The sequence below is a fragment of the Diceros bicornis genome, chromosome 4 (genome assembly GCF_020826845.1).
Source record: "Diceros bicornis minor isolate mBicDic1 chromosome 4, mDicBic1.mat.cur, whole genome shotgun sequence".
Taxonomy (NCBI): domain Eukaryota; kingdom Metazoa; phylum Chordata; class Mammalia; order Perissodactyla; family Rhinocerotidae; genus Diceros; species Diceros bicornis.
The window spans coordinates 3,813,095-3,832,683 of NC_080743.1; the positions used below are offsets into that span (position 1 = coordinate 3,813,095).

Consider the following 19,589-nt stretch of genomic DNA (forward strand, 5'->3'; position numbering starts at 1 on the left):
TCTTCATAATTTCTGTTTTATCTTTATTCCAGCAAACTAGAGTGCTTTAGAGTTATGAAATTTAGAAGTTTTTATGGGAGGCAGGATTTCTACACAAAGCGTGTTCGAGGAAACTTTTTGGGAGACCAGAGGCCACTTGATAACATTTAAAAGAAACCGATCCTGGGATATCAGTTTGCTGCTTTCCTTGAAGTAACAGATACTCTCAAACGTGAAAGTTGTTTTGTTTTCTTAGGCTGATGTCATTGCTTTATTTATCTAGCTGTGAACAAGTCTGGAAGCCTTTGGTAATAAGTTTTAAAAATTAGAGCAGCTGATTGAGTCCTTACGGAACACTGGTGCTAGGCAATTTCCATATCTTATCACACTGATTTTTTCAAATAGCCTTGAAGGAAACATAGTATCCTTATGACAGATGAGGAAACTGAAGCTCCAGGAGATAAAATAAGTTCCCTGTGGTCTCGTGACTGTTCAGTAAGAGAGCTGGTTTTCAAAGTAAGTTTGACACAAAGTTAGATTATCTCTGTTCTCTTATTTTAGCAGTTTATTTTAAAAATTGGTATTTTTGTCCAAAACAAGAGTCTCTGCTAAACTCTATCTGAATAATTCAAACGAAGGAGAATTATCTCGTGGTCTGTTCTGTGTCTACTGCTGATTGTCAGAAAGTTCTCTCTCGTATTGACCAGGAATATAGTTTCAAATAGACTCCAATCTCTCCAGCCTGCCCTCTGGAAGAACCCTGAACAAGTAGGTCTTATGCCTCTTCTACATCCAGTATTTGAAGATAATTATCATGTCATTATTATGCTCATTTAGCCTGAATTTTAAAATACCTGGGTCCTAAATAATTTCATCTTCTGTGATATGATTTCCAGACCTTTTCAGTCCTCTGATCACTCTGACAACAACAACAAGAATAATAAAAGCTTATATTTGTGTATTTACTGAAAACTTCGCTATCACTTCGATAGTATGATACTCCTGTGGGTTGAATTGGGCAGGAGTTTTCCCCATTTTATAGTGAGAAAACAGACCTCTTACATCTTCTAGACTTGATGAATAACTGCCCAGGGACTCTGGACCCTGTGATCCTGGACGGTACCCAGGATGAACTCTGTAGGGAACTGCTTGCCTCTTATGTTTGCTGTTCTCCAAAATGTCCCCCAGTACATCCACTCACACTTTCACACATGTTATCTCCCTTGAACCTCAGAACAACTTCATAAGGTAGGTGGAGTTGCTGTTATTAACCGAGCTGAGAAAGGCCAAGGATCCTAGCTAATGAGCAATTAAACTGGTTTTTTAAAATCTTGTGAAATTTATAAAACATGTAAAGGTATATAAAACACATATGAATAGAAATATATTAAAATGAACATCTCAACCTACTGTAAAGAAATAAAGCATTACCAGTTCTTAGAAGGCCCTTGTGTGGGGGACCTCCCTCCCTCTCCTAGAGATCACTATCCTGATTTTCTCTTAGCTATTCTTTTGCTTGTGTGTGTGTGTGTGTCTGTTTTATATATATTTCACCCCAGATTCATTGTTTAGTTTGACTATTTTTGTTCTTTATATAAATTTTAAGTATGTTGTTTATATTCATGTGTCTTGCTACTTTCACTCGTTTCAAGCATTGTATTCCTTAGAATCACCTATGTTGATATCTATAGCTAAGGTGCATTTATTTTCAGTTCTGTGGTATTCCACTAAATGCAGTTTATGTATCCATTTTTCTGTTGATAATGTTTGGGTTATTTCTAGTATTTTAATTTTTTGTTTTTGTTCACATCTCCTGGTGCACAGCTTAGGTGGAATAATTCTTTTAATTGCAGGAACGTTATTATCCCTGGCCTCTGCCAATTAAATGCTGGTGTGTGTCTCTGTGTGTGTGTGTGTGTGTACATCTACACAATTTACAAATGCCCTAGATGGGGAGAGGGACTGTTCAGCTCAGGCGGAGGATCACTTCTCTAGAGTGGAATCACTGGGAAGCAGAGTGCTCAGCGTGACTGGATAACGCCAGACTGCTTCCACAGCGTTGTCATGGGGTACCCTCCTATAGATAGTGTATGAGAAATTTGCTGGTCTAGATCCTCTTCAGTACTTCAGATTAATGATTTTTAATCTTTTGCCAATTTGAGGTGTTTGAAATGGTATCTAATGAACATAATTTGTTTTGCTCTGATTACTAATAAGGTTGCAATGCAATTTTACCTGTTTATGGTACATTGTAGTGTTTTTTCTGTAAAATGTCTATTGATGCCCTTTGTCCAGTTTTTAAATTGGGTTTACTTTAGAAGTTTAAAAATTCTATACATGCGGGGCTGGCCCGGTGTAGTGGTTGGGTTTGCGGGCTCTGCTTTGGCAGCCCAGGGTTCACAGGTTCGCATCCTGGGCGCGCACTGACACACCGCTCGTCAAGCCATGCTGTGGCAGCATCCCATACGCAAAGCAGAGGAAGATGGGCCCAGACGTTGGCTCAGGGAAAATCTTCCTCACCAAAAGACAAGGAGAAATTGTACACGTGTTCTGGATCAGCACTGTCCAAGAGAATTTTCTGTGATGATGGAGATGTAGCATATTGGTGCTAATCAAGCAGCCACTAGCCACATGTGGCTACTGACCATCTGAAATGTGGCTAGAACTACTGAATACTTAAATTTTAAATTGTATTTAATTTTAATTAAGATAGCCACACGCGGCCAGTGGTTACCATATTAGATTCCCTTGCAGATTTACGTTTCGTAAATATGTTCTCCCAATTTGAGGCTTTTCTTTTCACTTTCTTTATAATATGTTTTAAAGAATTGAATTTTAAATTTTAATAGAGTCTGTTTTTTAAAATCAACCTTTTCCTTTTTGGGTTCTGCTTTCTGTGTTTTGTTAAAGAAATTCTTTTCTACCCCAAAGACCTAAAGATATTCTCCTATATTGTCTTCTAAAACTTGCTCCTTTCTCATTTAAGACTTTTATCCACCTGGAATTGATTTTGGGGTTGGATGTGAAGTAGGTATCCAATTTCTTTTTTTCCCCCATATGTATTTCCAAATGTTCTAGCAGTATCTATTGAACAACGTGTCCTTTTTTTGTCGTTTTCAGTGTCCTTTCTGTCATTAGTCAAGTTTCCACGTATGTGCGAGTTTGATATGGTTTCCTAGGTCTCTCTATCTGTCACTGTGCCGGTACCACATACCTGGTAGGATAACACCATCCCCTTCAAAGAGCATCTGTGGCTCTTTGCTCTCACATCAGAATGTTAGACCCTTTACTCTTATGTATGAATTTGTGAGTTAGCTTGTCCAATTCTGAAAGAAAACTCTATTGGGATTTTAATTGGCATTACAATGAGTCCATAGATCAATTTGGAGAGAAGATCTTTACTAATATCTCTCTATTTACTTAGTAATCCTACAATGCCTTTTAGCTTAGTTTTGTAATTTTGTTCACAAAATTACAAATAATTTTGTATCGATGGATACAATGGATAATCGAATATCCATGCATGTGGGATTTATTTCTAGATATTTTATTTTTTTGTTATAAATAGTATCTTTAAAAATTGTATTTCTCTAACTCTTACAATTTAGATTTTATGTATTTGTTTTATATCTAGTTAGCTTCTTAAGCTCTCATAATAGTTCTAATAATTTACTGGTAGATTCTTTTGGGTTTTCTATATAAATAATCATATATGCAAATAAGACAGTTTTGATTGTCTCTTTCTAATTCTTGTATCTTTTGTTTCTTCTCTGTGTCTTGCTACACTGGCCTCTGGAGCAGTATTGTCTAACTATGGTAATAGTGGGCCCCCCCCCATGATATGTATTATTTTTATTGTTTAGTTTTAGGTATATTCTAATTTTGATTATCTTTTCTTCCTTGAAGTATTAGTTATTTAGAGTATGTTTTGAAATTTCCAAGTGTCTGTAGAGAGTTTCTAGTTATCTGGCTGTCCTCTCCGTACTCCCCCATCACACTGAGGGTACAGCTCTTTGGGTGACAGTTTTATGCAGTGTCTCCTATCAGATTTCTCATCTTGGGCAAGCCCTGTGGTTTATCTCCCATCCTTGGTGCCCTGTGGAAGCTCAAGGTCTCCAGACTGTGCCCACATTCTCAGGGAGAAAGCAGGGTTTGGCACTGGATTATTCCCCAGATTTCCTGCTCTTACCTTGTTTGGGGACTTAGTGCCCCTGATGGTGATTTTGGTTTTCGTTCAGGACACAGCCTCTTAACAATTAGAAGAACAGTTGTCATTGCTTTTAAGATTTGCTTGATGAGCCAAAAACAGGTTAGTGACTCAAAGTAGATTATTGACCTATGTGCTCTTAACTTTAGCTCACAATCTTTGAGTGAAAAGAAACCACATCTTTATGCGAGTTTTCTGTATTTTCTGTATTTCATAGCATCTGAGTTTTCTATCTGTCATTTCTCCTTTGGGGTAATGAAAACTAGAGCCGCACGGGTTCTTGCCCTCCTTCCTTACTAATCAAATCTTGTGGAGAGTTGGATCTGACTTGTGCATACTCTATAACTTGGCAATAAACCTAACGTGTCGTTAATATCTTCTGGTTAGGGAGCAAAGTAATTAAAAGTAATAAAAAACATTTCGTGATTCTTGACTCTTTCCACAAAACTCTCCATGGTATAGACTTTTCTTTGCTTTTTCTCATTATTTCTTTTAAATAACCTTCAGAGTGTGGTTCTAAATTGCCTAACAATGTGTTTTAAATCTTTAATTACTTCAGTATATGTGCTTTTGCTGCCAAAAAACTATGGCAACAGCCTCAGGAAAATAAAAATGTCACGCACACACATCTTGTGTGGAACGCCTCCTGTAGACTCCCTTTTTGAATACTTTAAGAAGTTAAGTTGTGTGAGCACATAAGGGCATTATATGAAATTAATCCGAATCAAGGAAAGTAAATTTTTGATCAAATGCCCCAGAAGATAGCAAAACACGATCCGTGAAACGTAAAGCAGTGCAGAAGACACAAAAGGAGCAAGAGCTTCTTGGGATGCTTGGTTGGATCACTGAAGGAATCAGAACCTCTTTTCCTCAAATGCTCTGGTTCTTATTTATGTTAATAATTTATTCAATGAAATGGCAAGCATATTTTCATAATTAATGCAGTATTTCCGAAACTCTTGATTGGTGGCAGAAGACTTGGGCGTTCTTTTGGAATGGGCAAGTGTGGTATGAGAACTCCTCAGATGTGAGATGGGCCCGACCTTGGGCCCAGGGTGTTCCTCTGGCTCTTCTCCTCCACTCTTGTGTAGTATCAGTCTTTATCTCTTCAGGATCCTATCCATCAGCTCGTGAACGTGCTGCTCTCCTATCTTAAACAAACAAACCCTTGACCACACTTCCCTCTCCAACTACTGTCCCATTTCTCTCTCCCTTTGAGGCACAACCCATCAAAAGAGGTGTCTATACTCACTAGACCCCGTTCGCCCATTCTCTCTAAAACCTTCTCAGGTCCTACCAGTCCCACAAAACTGCTCTCTTCAAGGTCACCAGTGACCTCCACTTTGCTAAATCCGGGGTCCTTGTTGTATATGACCAGCATTAGTATTGAACAGTCAATGCCATCCATCTTCCTTGATAAACCTTCCTGACTTGGGTCTGTAGGACCCACACTTGCCTCCTTGCTGTTTCTTGGCACATTCCTGCCTTAGGGCCTTTGCACGGGTGCTGTCCTGACATACCCCATGGGCCCTCACCATCAAGTCTTTCCTCAAATGTCACCTTCTGGAAGAGGTGACCACTATGTTTAAAACTGCAGCCCACCCTGCCCCCAAACTCCTGATCTTCCTTTATCTTGTTCTGTTTTTTTCTTTATCATTTAGCACTTTTTGTTTTTAGGGCATTGGCTTTATAAGATTAGTTTGGGAATATTCCCTCCCACTTTATTTTCTGAAGGAGGAGAAGGTTGGTGTTACTCCTGCCTTAGATGTTTTGTACAATTCACCAGAGCACCATCTTGACCTGGAGTCGTCTTTTGGGCAGGTTTTTGATCATCCAATTTCTTTAAAAGCTATAGGTTTTGGGGTTTCCTGGGAGTTTTTTGGTTTTCCTTTTTTTCAGATTTTTTGTTTTATTTTGTGTCAATTTTGGTAAGTTGATTTTTTTTTTCCCCAAGAAATTTGTCCCTTTCATCTAAGTTGTCCAATTTGTTGGTATAAAGGTATTTATAATATTTTATTATCTTTGTAATATCTGTAGGCCAGAAGAACAACAATAGATTAAAACCAATAAAACAAAATACTGGTTCTTGGGAAAAATCAATAAAATGGATAAACTAGACCAAGAGAGAATGAGAGAGAGAATGAATGGGAAAGCAAATTAGTGGTAATCAGTTTTTTAAAACTCACACTTGGCTTCATTAATTTTCTCTTGTTTTCTCTTTCACAGGTTTATGCTCTTATTTCCTTCCCTGTGTTTTAGGTTAATTTTGCTCTTTTGCTGCTTACGTTGGAATTTTAGGTTGTTGATTCTTACACCTTTCTTATTTCAAATGGAAGCATTTAAAACTATAAACTATTTTAAACTATTCCCTCTAAGCACTGCTTTAGTTACCTCCCACAAAGTTTGATATCTTATATTTTCATTATCATTGAGTTTTTAAATATTTTCTGATTTCCCTGTGGTTTCTTCTTTGACCCATGGATCACTTTCAAGTGTGTTGTCCAATTTCCTAAACATTTGGGGTCTTCTTGCATATCTTATTGTTACTAATTTCTAATTTAATTCCATTGTGGTCAGAGAACATGTTCTATATGATTTCAATCCTTCTTCATTTCTTGAAACTTGGGTTTTATAGCCCAGAATATAATTTATCTTGGTGAATGTACCATGTGACCTTGAAAAGAATGTATATTCTGTAGTTGTTGTTGTTATATTCTTTTTTATTTTATTAAAAAAAATTTTTTTTTGAGGAAGATTAGCCCTGAGCTAACATCTGTGCCCATCTTCTTCTACTTTATATGGGATGCCGCCACAGCATGGCTTGATGAGTGATGTAGGTCTGTGCCCGGGATCCGAACCTGTGAACCCCAGGCTACGGGAGCGGGTTGCGTGAACTTAACCGCTACGCCACCGGGCTGGCCCATGTTGTTGTTATATTCTTTATATATCCATTAGGTTAAGCTGGTTGATAGTTCAGATCGTTTATTTTGGGGCTGATTTTTATTTTGTCTAATTCTGTCTTTTGCTGAGAGGGGTGTTAATATCTTCAGCTGTAATGGTGGCATTGTCTATTTTTCCCTGTAATTCTGTCCATTGTTGCCTCATGTATTTTGAGGCTTCGTTATTGGGCAGGTACACATTTAAGATTATTAGGTCTTCCTGATGAGTTGTTAATTATGGCGTTCTGAAATGTCATTCTTTAGCTCTGATTATGATGTTGTTTCCTTAAAGTCTATTTTACCTCATATTGATATAGCCACTCCAGCCTCTCTGTGCTTACTCTTTACATGATATGTCTTTTCACAAGCATTTATTTTCAATGTCTCTACTGTTAAAAGTGTCTCTTATAGATAGAATATAGTTGAAACTTTTTTTTTTTTTTTACTATTCTGACAATTTCTGATTTTTAATTGGGAGTATTTAATCAATTAATATTTAGTTTGAATGTTGGATTTGGGTCAACCAAATTATATCATTTCTTTTCCATTTTCCCCTCTTTTTTTGTTTTAGTTTTGCTTTCTCCACCTTCTTTTGGATTTTTGAATGTTTTTTTGAATTTCATGTTAATCTATTTTAGCTATATTTCTTTACATATTTTTAAGTATATATTCTAGAAATTACCATATACACCCTTACTACAGTCTATTTAGAGTTAATACTCTGTCACTTCATGTAAAATCTAGAACTTTGGCAACCTTATAGATCCATTTCTGGTCCAGTAAGGTTCATAACTCCTTTATGCTATAGTTATCATATCTATTAAAACTACACAAGAGAATGTTATAGCCTTTACTTTAAACTGTCATATGAATTTAATAAATTAATGAAAAGAAAATAAATCTTGTATACTTACCATTCTCAATGATCTTCATTTCTTTCTAAAGATGATCAACTGATATTGAGTCTAAGGAACTTCCTTTAATATTTATTTACTCGTAGAGCAGATTTTCTGGTGACAAATTCTCTTAGTTTCTCATTATTTTGGAAAATGTCACTATTTTGCCTTTTCTTTTAAAAGATGTTTTTGCTTGAGATTGAATTCTGGAATGACAGTTTTTTTTATCTTTTGGTGCATTAGTGATGTTCCACTGTGTACTGGACTCCATAGTTTGTGATGAAAAGTCAGTGAAAGTTGCTACTGTACGCAGTGTCATCTCCCCACCCTCGCTCCCTAACTGCATTCAAGATTTTTCTTTATATCTTGGATTTCCATCAATTTGACTGTGACTGTCTAGACATAGCAGTCTTTATATGTATCTTCTTGGTGTTGAGCTTTCTCAATCTGTAAATTTATGTTTTTCATCAAGTTTGGGGACTTTTTAATGATTGTTCCTTCAAATATTTTTACTACCTCATTCTCTGATTACATGTGTGCTAGATCTTTTGACATTTTACTGCAAGTTGCTGAGATGATGCCTTCTCCTCCTCTCTTCTTTTGTTCTTTTAATTTTTTTTCCTCTGACCTTCAGATTATATAATTTTTATTGTTCTATCTTTAAGTTCACTTCTGTTATCGCCAATCTGCTGTTGAACTCTCCAGATATAGTTTTTAAATTTCAGATATTACATTTTTAAACTCGAGGATTTCCAGTGGTTTCTTTTTCATAGATTCTGTTTTTCTGAGATATTTCTCTCTTCATTCATTGGAAGCATATTTTCCTTTGTATCCTTGAGCATAGTTATAATAGCTGCTTTGGAATCCTGTCTGTGGGTTCTAACATCTGCAAATATTTGAAGTTGATCTCTGTTTATTGTCTTTTCTCTTGAAAATTGGTCACACTTTGCTTTTTCTTCATATGTCAAAAAATTGGGGTTGTATCCTGGAGATTGTGAAAACCTTTGGATTCTGTTATATTCCTGTGAGGAGTGTGATTTTCTTCTTTGTTTTAGCAAGCAGTTAAGTTGATTGGACTCAAACTGCTAATCTGTCTCTTGTTCAACGGCTCAAATCTCAGCTTGGTTGTTTATCCTTAGATGTAGTTTATCCCACCATGTATAGTTGAGAGATCTAAGAATTTTTCTGGCCCCAAAGCTGTTTCAAAACACTCCAGCATTTAAATACATTCTAGTAGAAGTCTAGTTTTTCTTAATTATTTTTACGAATTATTATTTGATACTGACAGTTTTACCTGAAAAATTTTAAATTTGATGTTCTGTGTCACCAAGTACCATTCACTGGGACATAGTAAAGGAGAAGCATATGGGTTTTATAAGAAATTGATACTTAGCAGATGCTAATACTCCAAATTATTCTTTTACCTAAGTATAAACTCAAGGCCTCAATCAGAAATTTGGACCAGGTCAAAGCAATATATAGGTTTTGCACAAAATTGTCCCATTATTCATAGAAGAAGAAAGATACTCGTAATAGAACAATTTACATGTGGCCTATAAACACAAAATAGCTCTTTCTTCTAAGAGATTATGACTAGAGAGTCAGTCTTAGAGAGATGGCACTTTATGTGCTAAAATGTAAATGATCAGTCCTAACTAGTATAGTGTTTTAGAATTTTAGAGCTGGAAGGGACCTCAGAGAGCATGGGTATGAGGCCAGAAAGGTTAGGAAACTTCTCTCCATGCTTTTTTTGGGTAGCCCCCTTGTAGGAATCACTTGGGATGGAGAACTAAAGAGCCTCATCTTTTGATATGGAAAACCTGAGTTCCAGGCAGGTTCCCTCACTTACTGTCTATTTGATTTTTGGCATGATATTTAACCTTTCAGTGTCTACATCAATCTCATCTATAAGATGAGGATAATAGTCCATCTTGCAGATTGTTTAAAAGGTTATGTGGTCAGCACAGAGTGGGCTTTCAGTATTTTGTTTTCTGCTTTCAGAACAACAAGGTGGTGGAGTGTGAATAAAAGGGTGCACTAGTGAACAGATTACTGTTCTGAGTTTATTTAATCCTCTTGGGTAAGGCCTAGAAGCAAAGATCTGTAAACTTTAGAAGGAGAATTTCCCAGAGAGAATGATTACAGAAAGACCCTGGAAAAGAGACTAGTGGGAGCTTTAAATAGCCGTCATGCTAGTTGAGAAATGAGAGACTGGATATGAGATTTATATTGGCTTTCCATTTGTATTACTAGTGTGTTTCTACTCCTAGAAACTCTCCACTGTAGGAAAGTTTGGTTATGTTGTTGAACTGTGCACTGGACCACAGGGAGAAAAGGGACAATGGTTAGACAAGAGGAGGAGGTGTGGAGGAGCTGAGCCCTTGGGAATCTTGTCTTTGAATTCTGGCTCCCTGTGCCTGGTACTAGATAGGCATTTAGTAAATATTTGTTGGAAAAAATGTCTGGAGTTAACTCTTGTGCCTCAATATTCATTTCCAGAGTCTGGATTTGTTTTGGGGTTGCCCTGCCAAGTGCAAGCTTAGTGTGGTGATAGCCTGAAGGCTCTCTTTTTGTTTACAATTACCTAGTGGAGTGTGTTGGAGGCTCAGACTTGTCCTGACCAGAGGAATCCTGGAGGCGGTGTGGATGGATTCCAGTGTGGATGGATTCCATTCTTTCTTTGACCCCAGCCTTTTCCCCATCTGTCCCCAGGGGATTTGTTTAGGCTGAGTCCGGGTTTAGTTCACCCCCTTACCCAAATCTGCATTTGGTTCTGTGTTTATAGTGCAAATTCATTAAATGTTTGTTGAATGAATGAGCAAAAGGCACTAAATCTGTAGGAAGCCAGAAGAAAGGTGGAGAGAAATGGAAGCTACTCAGATGGGAAATTTATAATGAATCAGCCAAGGACCAGAGCAAACAGATGACTGTTCTCTCAAACCAGAGCCCCAGCAAGTTTAGCTGGTTAGCATTGAGGTTTCTTTGATTGGAAACCAATCTAGGTCTGTTGCAGCTTGCTATTCTGGGTCTGACTCTCCAAAAGAGAAGTTAATTTTTATCTTAGAAACCCTCTTCTGGGCTACCTATCAAATTGTTGGATGCTTTGTTAATAAGGTGGAATGGTGGTCTGTCATTTTGGAAAGATATTATAAGAGGAGATATGATAGTTATAATATTTATGTGGTTCTTTATGTTCTTAATCTTAATGTTTCCATGTATATTTTCTCATTTTATCCTCTAATGACATTGTAAAAAGTGCAGGTATTATTATCCTATTTTTCCATATTAGAAAACTATATTTCAGAGAGGTCTTTGTGGGTGGTTCAAGGCCTCGTAGAAGTGGTAAAGTGGCAGAGACAGAATTTTTAATCCTACTTTTGTGCTTTCTTTGTTTATATTGTCTTGGCTATGATAATAATCAGCATCATATATTGAATATATATTATTAATTAAGCACTATCCTTAAATCTTTTTTCATGTAGCCTCATAGCTTGTTCCCTTACATCCTTTCGGTCTTGGCTCAGTGTTACCTCTCAGTGAGGGCCTCCTTGACCACCCATTTATAAATTTTATTAATTGCACCCTTTTTTACTTCTTGTTCTTTTCTCTACTTTATTTATCTCCTTATAATTTTCCACCTGGGATTTGCATATGCATTTATTTTTTTTCATTGTGTATCTTTCTTAATAGAATAGAAGCTCTGTGAGGGCAGAGAGTTTGTCCATTTCATTCCTTGATGTGCCCTCAGTATGGTGATACAGCAAGTCCATGTAGTCTCTGATAGGTACTCAGTAAATATTTGCTGTGTGAAGTAATGATCCCCAGAAGCAACTCTAGAAGGTTTACTAACAAGGAAGAGTATGCACAAAGAGTATCTTCTCCAAGACCACCAACTAAGAGGTTGGAGGATCTGATTTTGAATTCGAGTGAATTTAGACTCAATGCTCCACTCTGTATTTTCAAAATTTTGTTTCCTAAGGTCTGAGGAAGGTACTGCAAGGCGGTTATGGAACATAAGGGACCAGGTTCTGTACTTACTCTCCATTCCCTCCTCCAGCAGTTCACCTTACTTGTTTGATATATTGGAGTTTAGTAGGAGGTTTTGTTTTTTTTTCAATGGTCTATCACTTTAAAAAAGGAAAGATTTACAAATGATTACACTGATCTCGAGTAAAGATGGCAGCGTAAGCAGACTCGGAACTCACCTCCTCCCGTGGACACAGCCAATTTACAACTACTCGTGGAAAAATTACCCCTGAGACAGAACTGAAAACTGGATGAGAGGAACTCCTGCAACGACGGACAATCCCAACTGAGGTGGAAGAGGCAGAGACTCCCTCTGGAGAGGAAAAACGCCGCCTTCACAAGCCGCCAGCTTCACGGCCGCCGGGAGCAGCTCACAGGTACGCAGCCTCCCTGGAGACACGGGGCCCTGAGCCAGGGAGCGCCCCCGCTGTGGGCATTTTGTGGACCCAGCACAATCGAGACCAGCGGCATAATATCTGACTTTGCCTGCTACTAAAGCATTGGGGAGCACCCCCAGAAAACCCGGTTCACAAAGAAACTAAAACCGGCTCTTAAAGGGCCTGCACGCAAACTCACCTGTTTCAGAAAGCAACCTAAAATCACCAGAAAGAAAGGTGCACAGTGCTGTGGTGAAAAGAGACTCACCTAATAGGCCCTGAGTGCATCTCGGTGAGGGGTGAGACCTCTCCAGGGACTGGGACTTTGGCGGCGGCCATTGTTGTGGCCCGGTGTGGGCTTGCTGACACAGATGTCACTGGAGTTCTCCCTGGGGCCTGCTAGCCCAGGGTCTGCCCCACCCGCTAGAGCACCCATTTAATCCAGCTCAGCCAGGGCGGGCAGCCCACCCTAGAGACTGGTCCCACCCAACAACAAGCCCTCAGGCAACTTGTGGGCCTGCATAGATTGGTGACTGGATTCTCTGCAGCCTGGCAACTGAGCCGACTTTAGCGGGGCAGGGTGTGCACAAGGAGCGGGTGGAGAGTGTGGGGCAGTGGCAGAGTGTGTGGGGCTCCTGCCGTGGAGAGACTGGGTCTGCTTGGGGAGGACGGGGCGCGCACACGGGGCAGGACTGTGTTGACTGTGTGTGTGGACCTGTGGGCGGCAGGGCTTGTCAGCTGCAGAAGACTTGTGCTTCTCAAAGACCCACATAGGGGGTTTGCCCCACCTTCCAAAGCCTGAAACAATTGGGTGCTCCTGTGCCTGACGCCAGCCCCACCCAGCTGCAATCCTCAGAGAGCTGACAAGAGACCTAATAGGCTAGAGGCTTACAGCAATTGTAAGGCCCTGAGCCTAACAACCTGCCACGCTGGGGGCCTACTCAGTTAAAAGAAATACTGCAACACAAACGTGGTATTAGAACTTGCAGCCAACTGTGCTGGGGCTCCCCACACCTGATAAAGAGACTGAAGGGCCCACAACAACCACAAGCAGCTGAGCATTACAACAGCTGGCCAGGAGCATAACTCGGCCTCCCTGGAGGTGCCTACAGGGAGAGCAAACAGGCCACAACAGAAGGACACACGTAGCCCACATAGGGGTCACCTCTGGAACATTGAGAACTGAGGGAAGCACACAGGAAGCCTCCTAAGGCATCACTTACATAAGGTCACCTATCCAAGAGCAGGAGACGTAGCTGACCTACCTAATACGTAGACACAAGCACAGGGAAAGAGGCAAAGTGAGGAGGCAAAAGAATACATTCCAAGTAAGGGAACAGGACAAAACCCCAGAAAAAGAACTAAGTGAAACAGAAATGAGCAACCTACCCGACAGAGAGTTCAAACTAAGAGTGTTAAGGATGCTCACTGATCTGGGGAGAAGAATAGATGAACTCAGTGAGAATGTCAACAAAGAAATGGAAGATATAAAAAAGAACCAATCAGAAATGAAGAATACAATACTGCAAATGAAAAATTCATTAGAGGGACTCAAAAGCAGAGTAGAGGATACAAAGAACGGATCTGTGAGCTGGACGAAAGACTAGAAGAAATTACCCAAGGTGAACAGGTAAAAGAGAAAAGAATTAAAAAGAGTGAGGACAGTCTAAGGGACCTCTGGGACAAGATCAAGTGCACTAACATCCGTGTTATAGGTGTCCCGGAAGGAGTAGAGCGAGACAAGGGGGCAGAGAATCTATTTCAAGAAATAATAGATGAAAACTTCCCTAACCTAAGGAAGGAAACAGACATCCAGGTACAGGAAGCAGAGAGAGCCCCAAACGAGATAAACCCAAAGAGGCCCACACCAAGACACATCATAATCAAAATGTCCAGAATTAAAGATAAAGAGAGAATCCTAAAAGCCGCAAGAGAAAGTCAAGTTACATACAAAGGAAACTCCATAAGGCTATCAGCTGACTTCTTAGCAGAAACCTTACAGGCTAGAAGAGAATGGCACGATATATTTAAAGTGCTAAAAGGAAAAAACTTAGAGCCAAGAATACTCTACCCAGCAAGGTTATCATTCAAAATGGAAGGAGAGATCAAAATTTTCCCAGACAAGCAAAAATTAAAGGAGTTTGTCACCAAGAAACCAGTGCTACAAGAAATGTTAAAGGGACTGATTTAAGGGGAAAAGAGAGACCACAAATAGGAAAAATTATCTATTTCCACGATAAGAACGTAATGGATACAAATGCACAAAAAAGAGGTTAGATATGATATCAAAAACATAAAAGGAGGGAGGAGGGGAGTTAAAGAGTACAGCTTTCAGACAGAGGTCAGACTAAAGTGACCATCAATTCTGTATAGAAGGAGAAAGGAACAGAGAAGGACTACTAAAACACTGAGAAAAAAAAAAAAGGTTAAAAAAATGGCAGTAAGTACATGCTTATCAATAGCTACTTTAAACGTCAATGAACTAAATGCTCCAATTAAAAGGCATAGGGTGGCTGACTGGATAAAAAAACAAGACCCATATATATGCTGCATACAAGAGACACACTTCAGACCTAAAGACACTCACAAACTGAAAGTGAAGGGATGGAAAAAGATACTCCACGCAAATGGCAATGAAAAGAAAGCTGGGGTAGCAGTACTCATATCAGACAAAATAGACTTTAAAACAAAAACTGTAAAAAGAGACAAGGACATTACATAATGATCAAGGGAACAATCCAACAAGAGGATATAACACTTGTAAATATCTACGCACCCAATGTAGGTGCACCTAAATATATAAAGCAATTATTAACAGACATAAAAACAGAAATAGACAGTAACACAATAATGTTAGGGGACTTTAACACTCCACTTACACCAATGGATAGATCATCCAAACAGAAGATCAATAAGGAAACATTGGCCTTAAGTGACACACTAGAACAGATGGACCTAGTAGATATATACAGAGCATTCCATCCAAAAACTGAAGAATACACGTTCTTTTCAAATGCACATGGAACATTCTCCAGGATTGATCACATATTAGGCCACAAAACAAGTCTCCATAAATTTAAGAAGATTGAAATAATACCAAGCATCTTTTCTGACCACAACGGTATGAAACTAGAAATCAACTATAGGAAGAAAATCAGAAAAGCCACAAATACGTGGAGATTAAACAAAATGCTACTGAACAACAACTGGGTTAACGAAGAAATCAAAGAAGAAATCAAAAAATACCTGGAGACAAATGAAAATGAAAATATGACATGCCAGAATTGATGGGATACAGCAAAAGCAGTTCTAAGAGGGAAGTTTATAGCGATACAGGCCTATCTCAACAAACAAGAAAAATCTCAAACAATCTAACAATGCACCTAAAGGAACTGGAAAAAGAAGAACAAACAAAGCCCAAAATCAGTAGAAGAAGGGAAATAATAAAAATCAGAGCAGAAATAAATGAAATAGAGACCAAAAAAACAATAGAAAAAATTAATAAAACCAAGAGCTGGTTCTTTGAAAAGATCAACAAAATTGACAAACCTTTAGCTAGACTCACCAAGAAAAAAAGAGAGAAGGCACAAATAAGTAAAATCAGAAATGAAAGAGGAGAGGTTACAACAGACACCTCACAAATACAAAAGATTGTAAGAGAATACTATGAAAAGCTACATGCCAACCAATTCGACAATCTGGAAGAAATGGATAAATTCTTAGAATCATACAACCTTCCAAAACCGGATCAAGAAGAAGTAGAGAATTTGAATAGACCAATCACCAGTAAGGAGATCGAAACAGTAATCACAAACCTCCCCCAAAATAAAAGTCCAGGACCAGATGGCTTCCCTGGTGAATTCTACCAAACATTCAAAGAAGACTTAATACCTATCCTTCTCAAACTCTTCCAAAAAATTGAGGAGTGGGGGAAGCTCCCTAACTCATTCTACGAAGCTGACATTACCCTGATACCAAAACCATACAAGGACAAGACAAAAAAAGAAAATTACAGGCCAATATCACTGATGAACATCGATGCAAAAATCCTCAACAGAATACTAGCAAATCGCATACAACAATACGTTAAAAAGATTATACACCATGATCAAGTGGGATTTATTCCAGGTATGCAGGGATGGTTTAACATTCGCAAATCAATCAACGTAATACACCACATTAATAAAATGAAGAACAAAAATCACATGATCATCTCAATAGATGCAGAGAAAGCATTTGACAAGATACAGCATCCATTTATGATAAAAACTCTGAATAAAATGGGTATAGAAGGAAAGTACCTCAACATAATAAAGACCATATATGACAAACCCACAGCTAATATCATCCTCACTGGTGAAAAACTGAAAGCTATCCCTCTAAGAACAGAAACCAGACAAGGATGCCCACTGTCACCACTCCTATTTAACATAGTACTGGAAGTCCTAGCCAGAGCAATCAGGCAAGAGAAAGAAATAAAAGGGATCCAAATTGGAAAGGAAGAAGTGAAACTGTCACTACTTGCAGATGACATGATTTTATATATAGAAAACCCTAAAGAATCCACCAGAAAACTTTTAGAAGTAATAAACGAATATGGTAAAGTTGCAGGATACAAAATCAACATACAAAAATCAGTTGCATTTCTGTACACTAACAACGAAGTAGCAGAAAGAGAAATTAAGAATACCATCCCATTTACAATTGCAACAAAAAGAATAAAATACCTAGGAATACACTTAACCAAAGAGGTGAAAGATCTGTACACTGAAAACTATAAAACATTTCTGAAAGAAATTGAAGAAGACACAAAGAAATGGAAATATATTCCGTGCTCTTGGATTGGAAGAATTAACATAGTTAAGATGTCCATATTTCCTAAAGCCATCTATAGATTCAATGCAACCCCTATCAAAGTTCCAACAACATTTTTCACAGAAATAGAACAAAGAATCCTAAAATTTATATGGAACAACAAAGACCCCGAATAGCTAAAGGAATCCTGAGAAAAAAGAACAAAGCTGGAGGTATCACACTCCCTGATTTCAAAATATACTACAAAGCTATAGTAACCAAAACAGCATGGTACTGGCACAAAAACAGACACACAGATCAATGGAATAGAATCGAAAGCCCAGAAATAAACCCACACATCTATGGACAGCTAATCTTTGACAAAGGAGCCAAGAACATACAATGGGGAAAAGAAAGTCTCTTCAACAAATGGTGTTGGGAAAACTGGATAGCCACATGCAAAAAAATGAAAGTAGACCCTTACCTTACACCATACACAAAAATTAACTCCAAATGGATTAAAGACTTGAATGTAAGACCTGAAACTGTGAAACTTCTAGAAGAAAACATAGGCAGTACGCTCTTCGACATCGGTCTTAGCAACATCTTTTCAAACACCATGTCTGACCGGACAAGAGAAACAATAGAAAAAATAAACAAATGGGACTACATCAAACTAAAAAGCTTCTGCACAGCAAAGGAAACCATCAACAAAACGAAAAGACAACCTAACAATTGGGAGAAGATATTTGCAAACCATACATCTGATAAGGGCTCAATCTCCAAAATATATAAAGAACTCATGCATCTCAACAACAAAAAAACTACCAACCCAATTAAAAAATGGGCAAAAGACCTGAACAGACATTTCTCCAAAGAAGATATACAGATGGCCAACAGACACATGAAAAGATGTTCAAAATCACTATCAGGGACATGCAAATCAAAACTACAATGAGATATCACCTCATGCCCATCAGAATGGCTATAATTAACAAGACAGGAAACAACATGTGTTGGAGAGGATGTGGAGAGAAGGGAACTCTCATACACTGCTGGTGGGAGTGCAAACTGGTGCAGCCACTATGGAGAACAGTATGGAGAGTCCTCAAAAAATCAAGGATAGAACTACCATATGATCCAGCTATTCCACTGTTGGGTATTTACCCAAAGAACTTGAAAACACCAATTTGTAAAGGTACATGCTCCCCTGTGTTCATTGCAGCGTTATTCACAATAGCCAAGACTGAGAAGCAACCTAAGTGCCCATCAAGGGACGAATGGATAAAGAAGATGTGGTATATATACACAATGGAATACTACTCAGCCATAAGAAACGATGAAATCCAGCCATTTGTGACAACATGGATGGACATTGAGGGTATAATGCAAAGTGAAATAAGTCAGAGGCAGAAGGTCAAATACCGTATGATTTCCTTCATTAAGTAGTAGATAATAACAACAGTAAACAAACACATAGGGACAGAGATTGGATTGGTGGTTACCAGAGGGGAAGGGGGGAAGGAGGAGGGATAATTCCATACATGTGTGTGGTGATGGGTTGTAATTAGTATTTGGGTGGTGAACATGATGTAATCTATGCAGAAATAGAAGTATAATGATGTACACCTGAAATTTTTACAATGTTATAAACCAATGTTACTGCAATAAACAAAAAATTAAAAAAAAAAGCAAAAACGATTACACTATACCATGCTGCTTTCCAAAAAAGAATCATGCAAGTTGAATTTGAATTTGTTTTAAAAGAAATGCAAAAATATTGTGACTAGAGGATACTCCTTAAACTTTGAAAGAGGTAAGAAAATGTTAAATAAATGTTTTTATAGCAGAGAGAAAGTTTGTGGTAATTGTTACCTCTTCTAAAAATAAAAATTAGGTTCCCTCAGAAGAGGGACCGTTAGTGTAAACTCCTGCTTGTAGGGTCCATGTCAGGATAATTCACCCTGTCGTGCCTCACAGATAGTGGGGACTGACTGGATGGATGGAGTGTGGGCTCTGGGGAGCTTCTGAGCACACCTGGTGAGCGGAAGGCAGTCGATGAGTTCAGGAAACACTTGGTGAGGACTGACTCACCATGTACTTGGCCTGTAGGAAGAGAAACAAAGAGCTTATCCCGAGGACATAGTTAAATTGCAGGAGACATGTTCATGTATTTGGTTTATCTTGCTAATCTTTCGTAGGTAATGCCCAGAAGGACAGAAATCCCTTCTTTGGGCATTTATGAGGGGTAGAAATGTGGTCTTAACGGACTGTGGATGCTGTCTAGTGTGGCAGTATTTTTCGGTATTGTGTTCAAATTATGTAGGTTTTTCTAGAATTCTAACAAATGGGGGATGGGCGCAAGAACTAG

At 38.4% G+C, this 19,589-nt stretch overlaps 1 protein-coding gene across 2 annotated transcripts in view; it reads left to right on the forward strand.

Moving 5' to 3' along the window:
• Window positions 1-19,589, forward strand: part of CACHD1 (cache domain containing 1) — a 202,017-nt gene that overhangs the window by 76,866 nt on the left and 105,562 nt on the right. The window lies entirely within an intron of this gene.